This window comes from Lolium rigidum, chromosome 3, assembly GCF_022539505.1.
Source record: "Lolium rigidum isolate FL_2022 chromosome 3, APGP_CSIRO_Lrig_0.1, whole genome shotgun sequence".
Classification (NCBI taxonomy): domain Eukaryota; kingdom Viridiplantae; phylum Streptophyta; class Magnoliopsida; order Poales; family Poaceae; genus Lolium; species Lolium rigidum.
The window spans coordinates 62257996-62269296 of record NC_061510.1 but is presented as its reverse complement, the minus strand read 5'-3'; positions in this window follow the sequence as shown (position 1 = coordinate 62269296).

Genomic DNA, 11301 nt, shown 5'->3' with positions numbered 1-11301 from the left:
AATTCATCATTTCATGTGAAACTCATAAAGCCCTAACTCCAATCAGGAACCCTAGTTCCATTATTACATGTGAAACCCTAAATTACTTCTAAACCTAAACCCTAGGTCCTAGAACATGTGATCATAGTACCTTATGTTCAAAGCATAGAATCCATAATAGCAACTAAATACTTGTCTTGGTCACATAAAATGTAGAAGACCTATCACTAATATATGGGTATCCCATGTGTTCATTTTCATCAAACCTAACTAATCAAGTAGGGCCAACCAAGTATAAAACCCTAGATCCTATTACCAAAGCTCATCATTCTTAGTTCATTCCATAACTTAGCATCACACCAATGTGAGTGAACTCTCATGAGCAACTATGTCAAAACCTGATGCATTACCTAACCATATTCCACTAAACCCTACTAGTGTTGGATACTAATCAACCATCCTATTTTAGGAGCCAATTATTCCTTACTTAATAGAACCAACAGTAAAACCTAGACCACCTCAATCCTAATTGATATACTTCTTATTACTTAAGAAGTATGTTCTTCAAAAGTTATTCTTTTGAAGTAAATAAGGAATCCTCATCAACCCTACTTATAGGACATATAAACCCTAGCTAGCTATCACCAATAAGATGAACCAGTCGTGATAGCAACATTGTATGAATAATTACTTAGGATGCCTATGCTTAACTCCATCTTACCAGCCCTAGGTGTTGATGAATCCAACATTGTTGGGATCCATCTAATACTTACTCCAGAAACTAAATGAAACCATAGTCAACCATAGAACCCCATCAACCTAATTATCTTACTTGTTCTTTATTAAAGAACATGTTCTTCAAAAGTTATTCTTTTGAAGTATATAATAATTAATCATTAACCATATACATGTAGTGACTTAAAACCAACCACTATTCATTACATGTTAGAATCACACCAAATCTTATTGTATGTGCTATTAATGCTATTGTTATGATCATATTGCCATCACATGTTTATGATTCCAAGTAATCACAACCTGAATAAGAACCTTGTTTGTGAATCACCTCTAAAAAGTGCTACACACTTTGAACTAATCATTATAACTCACTAATCCTAAATCATCGGGGTTAGGTCACGCTTAGAGCGATTGCATCTCATACTTATGCATTATTGCATCCTTGCCAATATTTTAAACATCGTCCTTACCTGGACGATGATGCTATTTCAGAATTTGGAGTTATTGACGTATCGAAGACCTTGCCTCGCATAATCTTGCGATCAAGAAAGGCAAGTTCATCGCTTGCTCATGTCATTTGAGTATCTTCTATCAAATTACTTGCAAAGTACTATGATTATCACTATTGCACAAAAATCAAAACCACTACTTTCATAACTATGAATATGACTATGTGGTGGGCAATGGAACCATGGATTGTGTGGATATGGTGGAGGTTCCATTGCACGGGTTTATATCCATCTAGGATTAAACAACAAATGTCGCCAAGTGATTCTTGTGCCGTAATATCCGTGTTAACCATAAGATCCGGAGTGGGACGGAGTAGTCAAAAGTGTTTCCACCTCTCGTTCATCAATGGATGCGCTTACCGTAGTACACTTGTAATCCAAGGGAGCAAGCTGGTGAGGGTCGGGGAGTCCTTCTAAGTCCCCACGGCATAGTCGCGTACCGTAGCACTTGTCGCTTGAAGGAGCAAGATGGTGAGGGTGGGGAGTCCCTTCAAGTCCCCACGGTAATGTGGTCTATGATGGGATTGTAAGGTGTCGCGAGGAGCTTGGTTAACGAGTCCCAAATTGATGATAGTGGTCAGGGTCCACCTGAAATTACCGGAATAATGGGACTCGATCGATGGACATGGGGGGGACAATGCATACAAAGGGTGGGTGTTCGAGGTAGCGGAGGAACATGATTGGCTAGACCTTATACCGGGCCTCACACCATAGGAAGTGTGGACGAGAAGCTAGACTCGGTTGGCACCAAGGTTAAGATCTCTTATGGGTAAAGCAACACACCTCTGCAGAGTGTAAAGAATCGTGACCTGTCACTCCCCGTTCCGGGATATGGAACTCGCGAACGCTGCCGGAAAGGAACTCCATGAAGTTCTAGTAAACCGGTGAAGGTCGACGGACATAGCTCTTCCGAATAAAAGCAACCTCTTGAAGAAATGATTATGAAAACCTCGCATTGGTATTAGACTTTCCGGTCTAATGCCGTAGCTAGTGCATTAAACACCTCTTTCCTATAATGAACTTGTTGAGTACGCTCGTACTCATCCCACTCTTAAATCCCCGCTTAGATATGGAGGCCATCGAAGGAGGATCTCCAAGTACAACTCGAAGGCCGAGGAGTCAACAACTACTTCAAGAGACAGAAACCTGCCGAAGAGTCATATACCACATCCACCATGGAGAAAACCTAGATTAGCAATAGAAAGGAACTAGCTTCCTAAACCTAGCTCCTATTTAGCTAGAATCTATTCATAGCCTCGGTAGCTAGTTAAATACTCTACAAATAGAGTTCGTGTTATGACTAGTCTACGAGTCGTTCTCCTGGAGTTATTTGCAGCTTTACCTCATTGTAAAGTAGGAGGCCGTGATGATCTTATGTAACCGAGTCAATGTATGTAATTCTATAGACATGCCTTGGACCCGCATATGTTTCGTTGTACCACTGCGAGCGATATAATACTAGTGGAACGGTGTTTCATTGGTGTTATATCGGACTTGCATACTACACCATGCAGTGGTATGCCGGGTCACCACAGTTGGTATCAGAGCAAATGCTTTGACCTTAGGATTAAAAACCCTTTAAAGGAGACCTATAGGATTGGTAGTGTCTATAGGAAGTTGTCCTAGGTAAACCAAATCTTCTTATGACTTGAGATGGATATTCACTTGAGAATAATCCTGACACACTTAAGTCAACCTTTCTTACCTATCTTCTCCTAAGTAATGTTAGCTGAACTAATCTCAAACTATGTAGGATACTCATGAAGAACCTAAAATAATATATGAGTAGACCACAGTTGGTATACAATACATGGTAGTCCAAAGAGAGGATACAACCATAAGGTAGATCTATCCTATTGGAAGATGTGTACCAACACATGTTATGAGTTAAGTAAGAATTACTCTAGACTCGCACTAGGAGTTATATCAATTGATGCAGATAATTAAGATATCCTAATAGAAGATGTAGACCAAGTTAAGTAATGAGTAAGTAAAACTATCTAGACATGTGAAACAATTGACAGTAAGTGATAACTATAAGTTATTTAAGATAGTATAGACCATGATGAGTCAACCATGGGAGCTAAGGAAGAGAGATAGGAATAAAATATGATTACTTACATGGTAGAGTTGCTAATCATATATGATTCACCTGAGAATCATTATGTGATGGAAGTAGAACATCTAAAGTATTTAGGAGGAGTACAATAATAAGTCACGTGCTAAACAAATAGTGCAAGAATTTGTATTCCAAAACCATGGTAAGTGTGCCAAGCACATCATGACCATAGTTTTATGATAAAAACACTTGGAAGTATAGGAGCTATATTTCCATAGTTAGGTGTTTAGAGTAGCAATGTTAGAACCTAGACATATCATGTGAGATAGTCCTCAATAAAATAAAAGTTAAGTAGTACTTCCAAACAAAACTAGGTTAACCTTAACTATCCTAGACCACTTTTGTTTAAGTTTATCTTATTGCAAATGTGCAATTAAGGTAAAGGTTGAGACAAATAGTAGAATCCCATATATTCGTGCTAAGTATCACGATATAAACCTATATTATGTGGTGTTCGATACTACACATCAGAGCCTGATGTTTAGAGATGTCTTACTCAAATATTATATTCAGGCTTATGATGATGTATATTATATGGACAAAGCTGAATCTTCTTGGATTTTACTGGATTTTCATTGTTTGACTAGATCCATACATGAAGTTTGACTTTGATATGCAAATGCATGTTGCAATATCAAGTTCTTACTTGATGCTATAGATCTAGAGGGTAATGGAAAACGTGTGAGGAAGTGACGATTTCTGAAGATTATGAAGACAAGAAGAAGGTTCATCAGATAAAGGAAACAAAGTTGTGGGAAGCAACCACAATACTCTGAAGGAAGTACCAATCTAAACTCATGCTTTACCTCAACAGAGGAGTACTTTAGTACATAAAAAGCATGAGGGTGAGAAAGCTGGTAATTATGGTGAAGCTCAAGCAGATCCATAGTCAACATAAAAGAGGGAATGCATGGGAAATCACTTAGGATACTATAATCATAGTGTCAGCTAGTGGTTTTCTTGCAAAATAAACCCTGAATGAAGGAAGATGATTTATGAAACCATAGCAGATATAAGAAGACCATAGTTGGTAACACAAGACCACAGTTGGTATCAAACAACTCACACTGATATCAAATAGCCACAGTTGGTATAATAACCACAGCTGGTATCAGTTGGTATTACAAATAGTCCACGATTTAATTACTTGTAACAAAAGTTTGTGAACCAATAAAAACCCTTATTAGCCAAATAACAATGACCTATAAACATTTAATCGAAGGATTCACCTTGGATGTCCACAATTGAGTGGATACACCACAAAGTGTCTTCGCAAAACCTTAGAGGAATATAAATTATAAACAAGACCTATACCAATATTCTAATCATAAGTCCAATAGTTGGAATAAAAGGAGTTGAAGACCATAAGAAAACTCTATGGGGTAGAGTAAAGATTGAGTTGGATGTACAATAACTCAATACATTGAGCATAATAGTAGAAGTAGGTCTGAACTGAGAGGAAGTTCAATCTGATTTTTATAAGATTGTTAAACACTACTTTCAAAAGGATGTCAGACTAGAAGCCGAGATTTATACCTCGAGGAAGTAAGAAGTGGACTATAACTTGAGAAAGTGAGTAGTATTTACTCAGAAGTACGAAAGCTCAAGTAAGTCAAGCATAAAGAAGTTGGACGAAGAAAACACCATAGACCAAATACAGCTCAAGAAGGCCAAAGACTGAAGTAGATTGACCATACCAAAACTAAAGTCTATTTGAACGATTCCTTTCATGGAACCTAAATAACCCAAAATAGTTTTAGGTATCACCTATAAACCATGATTGGATGGACTAAATGAGTCTAATCCATTCTTAGGAATAAACCATCACGATCATTTCCATGATAAGTACCTTACGAAGTACCAATATTGAAGTTTTGGTAGTAAGGGGAAAACAAAGACCTATTTTATCAAATAGGAGAATGTTATCCAATTAATCCTCAGTTAAGACTAGCAGCACCAGAAGAAATCCCAATCATTGAATCTGCAATGAGAAAGGAAGCAGGATTATAATGTTGAAAGTAATCATGGAATTGAAGTAAGAAACCATGACTCAGAGACAGACACTCATGGATTTCAGGAAGAATCTAGACAAGGGATATATTCAATTATATCCAGTGAGATCACCACGGAGTTCGAGAAAAGAAGTAGTCTACACAAGTCAGGTCCACACTCCGAAACGTAAGAGAGTTCAAACTTCGAGGACGAAGTTTAGTTTAAGGGGTAGAGACTGTAATATCCCAGGTAATGGGGTTACAAAAATAGAGGAAACAGATGTGTGCATTGCATTCATGCATAGAAAACTGGGGAATTTTCGCGCTTTAAAGTAAAACAATCACAAGAATCGAAGTTTCACTTGACCTTGGTGGAATTGAAGTAGCTCATCAAGTCAAGCGCTATAAACCTCAATGTGACTTTACTAAAACCTTGTTTTGGGTAGAGATGAATTGATCTAAGGGGTTAGATCAAATGGAATTAAAACCAACACAAGAACATATGAATCAAGGAACAATTACTTGATTTTATTAAAGATCATAACATTGAATTCCTTGCCATAACCTAAGAACATCAATCTATTTGGAGATCAAGTAACAATAAATGGAGAAACCATTCTTCACTTATCTTTTCCATGTCTTAAACAAATCCTTGATCCTACCATGAACCTCATGGTATTCATTCTATTTTAATCTTGGAAACAAGACAAGGAGATCAACTCTAGAAATACACATTCTTATTTATTCCAAATAGTTAAGCATCAAACCTAGAGAGGTGAGAGTTCAATTATAATTATTAAAGAAGCAATAACAAAACTTGAGTTAAACCTTGGATATAAATCCATGAAATTCAAATCATTATCTTTGAGAGAAACCCTAGAGTATTATTCAAGCCTTCCCATATGAGAGAGACCATTTATTTTAAACCTAGCTTTACCTAGTAATGAACAAAGGACAACCTTTGAACTAAAGTATTAGGTTGTAAACCATTTCCCTTGGAGTGGTGAGATAACCTAATATCACATGGAATAATACCATATCCATGAATTGATAAAGTAAGGAGGAGATTAACTCAATCAAGATAGCCAAGTGGGGTTTCAGACTAAATATCTATTGAGATCTTGGGAGTACACCATAAACCCTAGAATAACTGTTCTTAAATGAGAGAGCTCAACCTATGGTGTTATACTCAAGATAATTGAGACAACCATAACCATGCCCATTCAAGAAACTATAAAAGAAAGTCTATATCTAGTTGATCAAGACAACACTTGATCTTGGGTGTGAGAAACCAAATTCATCAAAGATACCTTAGCAAGCCAAACCTTGATCATTATAAATTGGGTAATGATCATAAACCCTAAGAACTTGAGGTAAGGATATTAAGAACAAGTGGATCATGCCTAATCCATGACCCTGCTTTGGAGAAATAGGAGTATAATCCAAATGCTAACACTTATATGATCAGTAGATATTATTCATCACATGAAATCATGGGGAGTTCACTAGTAAGCAATCCTAGACTTATATCCCAACCTTTAATTGTGAACCACTTGGTGATCACAAATAGAATCCTACCATATCTATATTTCATAAATTAATGAACCTAAGAAAACCTTAGAGTAAAACTCCATACTTTATATGGTGAGAAACCAACAATCCATTTGACCAAAGTTAACTATAAAAAGAACTATAATCAATATAGTTACTTTAATGATAAGTTAGGGATAATAATAGGAATTAATTGGTAGAAGATAAAACCTATTCTCAAATCATTAGTAATTAAAGAAGCACATAAGATATGAAGCAAGTAACCATATTACCATGATTAGGGGAGATTCAACCCTAGCTCATGCAATATGATGTCATTTCATCTCTATAACCTAGAATTATGCCTTAATCCTAGTTTGGGTAGCACTTGAGTGATTACAATTAAAACCTAAGCCATAGTTGAGATTCAAACCAATTGCCATAAGATGAATATGATGAGAACCTAGAATTGCTCACTAGTTCAAGCTTATGCTTGAATATGGAACTTAAGAATAATCTGGTGCTAAACTTTATAATTAGACCCATAGGTGGTGTTCAACCACTTATCATTTTAACTAAGACCCAAACTTGAGGAGAGTAATATCTACTCTAGGTAATTCAAGGTGTTATTAAATATAATCCTAGTATCACTTTTGAAATGTGGTTATAATAAAAAACCTACAAGACTTTAACAAGCATGTGCTCACATAAAATGATGTGCAAATGACAAATTCCTCAAATATAAACCAAGTCCTAATAACAATCTCTGATATACTTTAAGTTTAAAATATTAACTCTAATCATTCCAAAGAATTTGATTCACAAGAAGGAGGAAATTAAATGAGAATCTAAATTCATGCCTAGTTGTTATTTTGAATAAGCCACATGTATGAAATGTAATGAAATATAAAATACTTTCTTCAAGTAGAAGATTGGTGTAATGGTCACTGCACTACATCTTCATTAAATAAACATAACTGAGACACCTGCAAAGATAACAGAATTCAAATATGAATTAATTGTGAAAATACAAAACAGAATTGAAAACAGAAAATAAGAAAGAAAAAGAAAACAGGAAAAAATGGAGAGAAGGCTCACCTGGACTTACCACGCTGCAGCCCACCAAGCAGCCCATGGCCCAGCGCCACTTCGCAGCCCAACACCAGCCCATGTACCGCTTCGTGCGGATAAGGGCGAGGAGAGCGTCGTCTCCTTCTTCGCCACCGTCGACGCACAGGAGGACGCCACGGCGACGACGAACTCCACGTCCCGGCCGCCATTCTGGACCGCGCGACCGACGAAGACCCACCTCGACCCTATAAATACTCCGTCGAAGCCTTCCTCGCTCATGTTCTTCGATTTCCCCTAATTTCTCAAACCCTAGCTCGCCGGCCGATTTCTCTCGCCGCCGTTAGGGGCCACCCCAAGCATCGCCGTGAAGCCCCAGAGCTCCGCCTCGTCTTCAGCTTCCTCCTCGCCAACGTGCGCTTGCTGGGAAGCTTTGTGCCCGACGAATCGAGCCCTCATTTCACCGCCGGGCACCAGCAGTCATCGACGTTCGCCGTCGATGTGGGCCACCATAGGCCTCGCCGACACGCTCGTCGTACTCGCGGTGAGCTCCTCTACCGAACGGCATGCTCGCCTTGCTTCCTAGACCGCCGTAGCACCGCCGCACCGTGAACCCGTGACCACCGCCGCTGTTTGTGCTCGCCGGAGTTACGCCGGTGACCAATAGGGGGCGGCCGCTAGTACTAGGTTCGTCTCGTTACTCCGGTTCCAACGAGCCCACGCACAGTGCCTCGGAAACTCTCAATCGCCGGCGACCACCGCCAGTTGCCGCCGGCCAGCAAGCCCCGATGCCACGGTGGCAATTTTGACCACAGTCAAAGCCACCGAGGCAGCAGACGTGGCCTTAGGCCCACTAGTCAGTGTCATGCGGGTAGGGTAGTCGGGTACTGGTAGTAGTTCTCTTGTTTTTAATTCAAAATCCATCAATTGCTGAAACTTTAAATGGTTATAGAAAAATCATATTAACTCAGAAAAATAAAAATAAGACATCAAAATTCGGAAATGTCTTTGTACACGCAGGTATGGGTGAGGAAGCAATCTGTACCGTCCAACAGCATGCTGCTTTGAGATCCAAAAAACTTAAGAGATGGAGAAATTAGTTTGCCTACATTTCTTCCGTCGTCTTTACCCGGCCTTTACTGCGTGCGACACGGAGAATCTTTACCAAAAGCTAAGGGTGACCACACTCGCCAGCCTCCTGCCCAATAATTCCCACTCCTTCTGGCCCGCTCGCTGGAACTTCTTCTGGACGACGCGTCTGCTCCCGCCGGCGCCATTTCGGCCACCCGTCCTCTCCGTCGTGCAGCCTCCATCCTACCCGGGCCACATCTCTTCCATCCTCGCACTGTCCCACACACCACCTGCAGCAGATGGCGACGACCCTGGCGCGCACCTTCAACAAGCTGATGCGCCGGAAGCGCTCCGACTCTGCGGCGGCTTCGACCAGGGAGACGGAGGCGCCGGCGCCCGTCGCCCGGGACGACTACGACAGCTCCATGGACGCCCCAACCGCCGCCACCAGGCCATTGCTCAGCAAGCCCAAGCTGTCGAGGATCCTCGCTGCGGCATACTCGGATACTCCCTCGACGCCCTGTTTCGGAACGACACGGAGAAGAAAGTCCCGGGTGGTGCCGCTCGTGTCGCCGGATGTGGCCGCGGACTCCCTCCTCTCTGCTGTGTTCACCGGCGCGCGTCTTGGCAGCCTACGCGAAGCTACAACTCGCGCAGTTCCCCTCCGACGCCAAGGGGATTCAGTCCGCGGATGCCGCTGTGGTCGCGGCTCTCACCAAGCTCTCTGACACCAAGCGGAGGTTCCTCAAGGACGCCGCCGGCGAGGCCAGGGCCGCGGTGGCCGTGGGCAACACCACCCTCTCCGCGCACGCGGAGGAGCAGCGGCATCTGCTAAGGACGTAGCAGATCACGTGTGCGGAAGCTGCACGCGGAGCTCGACCGCGCCAAGAAAGGAGGAAGTCAGAATTATTACACATCGGGATGCCAATTCGTTAGCTCGAACATAAAGCACAATTTTCATTCATATGAACGTACTCAAAAGTGGAATTATCTCAAACTAACATGGCATCTCGTACATCCATACAAAACTAAAACACGCCATAGCTGACGTGCATCAACCATCAAGTGATCAAACAGAAGACCAAATGGAACACACTGCTCCGTATGAAGTCATCGTCGGCGAGATATGCAGCTTGCTCACGTTGGCGTCTGCTCTCACCTCTAAGGCTCTGAAGTCTGACCCAGCTATGGACCCTCCATTCCAAGCGAGGCGCCAGATATGGCATCTCTCTCACTAACGGTTCAGGATCCTTGGTACAACTCGCGCCGATCTGTGGAAGCACAAGTTGTTGTTCATGCCTTCTTGGAGCTCGGTCGCTGCAGAATCTGCTTAAGGCGGAGCTGGCACATGCCACTGAACCTGAGCGCCGCAGAACATCCGCCTAGGCGGGACGTCGGAGAGGACGGGAGGCAGAGTACATGCACAGTGGAGCAGCTCGTTACGCGAGCGAGCAAGGTCAACTGAGAGGAGAGAGGACAAATGGACCAGTCCGACGGAGAGGACGGGGTGGAGTAGCTGCACCGACGCGCCAGCGGCATAGCGGAGAGGAGCAGGAAGCGGAGCAGCTCAGTAGCGGGCAAGATCGACGAAGTGGACGGGTGCAGCAGCCCGACGAAGAGTATCCGGGAGGAGGAACTGCACCGTAGAGCAGCCGCGTCGGCAGAACAGCGGAGATGACAGGACGCAGAGGCCCAAGTCCGTCAGCCCGACGGAGAGGACAGGTGGCGGAAAAAGCGACGGAGAGGACCGCTCAGAGACAGAGCAACCGCGCCGGACGAGCAGCCGCGTCGGCCAGAAGAACGCGGCGCGAGCGGAGAGGACGAGAGACTGAGCAGCCGCGCTGTCGGCGGAGTGAGTTATTGGGGAGAATGGCCACCGCGTCCCTCGGCTTTTCTGGCTCGGGACAAGATTCTGCCTATCGTGCGGAGTAAAGTCCGGGGAAAAGGCGACGCAAGAAATGACATCTTTTTCCGGATCTCAAAGCACCCTACTGTTCTGGATGGTACAGATTGGTTCCTCACCCATACCTGTGTGTACAAAATCCACACTCCATCAAAATTCTTATAAAAATAAATTCTATTTAATAAAAATATAATATGAAATTTTTATTTTTAATAAAAATTTAATTGTTTAATACTTGTTAATTAAGCCTTTAATTTTAATTTTAAATTCAATTAAAATTCAATAATTAGGTAAATTTCATAAAACAAATAAAAACCAGTAAGTAATTAAGGAAATCATTAAAATTAATTTACTTTTCTATTAACTTATTAAATCCTTATTAGGAGGATTTTA